Source organism: Nestor notabilis, unplaced genomic scaffold (genome assembly GCF_000696875.1).
Source record: "Nestor notabilis isolate BGI_N333 unplaced genomic scaffold, ASM69687v1 scaffold29260, whole genome shotgun sequence".
Taxonomy (NCBI): domain Eukaryota; kingdom Metazoa; phylum Chordata; class Aves; order Psittaciformes; family Psittacidae; genus Nestor; species Nestor notabilis.
The window spans coordinates 2581-2783 of record NW_009910181.1 but is presented as its reverse complement, the minus strand read 5'-3'; the positions used below and the strand labels follow the sequence as shown (position 1 = coordinate 2783).

At 54.7% G+C, this 203-nt stretch overlaps 1 protein-coding gene across 1 annotated transcript in view; it reads left to right on the top strand.

Moving 5' to 3' along the window:
• The window catches only part of NCS1 (neuronal calcium sensor 1), a gene marked incomplete at its 5' end in the record, with an annotated part of 3173 nt that overhangs the window by 1069 nt on the left and 1901 nt on the right, over window positions 1-203 (top strand). The gene's annotated exons all lie outside the window — the stretch shown is intronic.

The window sequence follows — 203 nt, the reverse complement described above, 5'->3', positions numbered from 1 at the left end:
AGGGGAGCCCTGGCCCTAGGGCAAAGCGTTCCATTTGCAGCTTCTTGCTTGGGAGCTGCGTGTATCCAAAGTTCTGAACAAGGGATATAGATGCTTCTGCTGACCTGTGGTGCTTCAGTGCTGAGCAGGGCATCTCCTGCCCGGCACCTCTGCCTGCAGGAGGTGACTCTGTGCAGGGGCTTTTTGTTTTCTAGGAGGTTTAA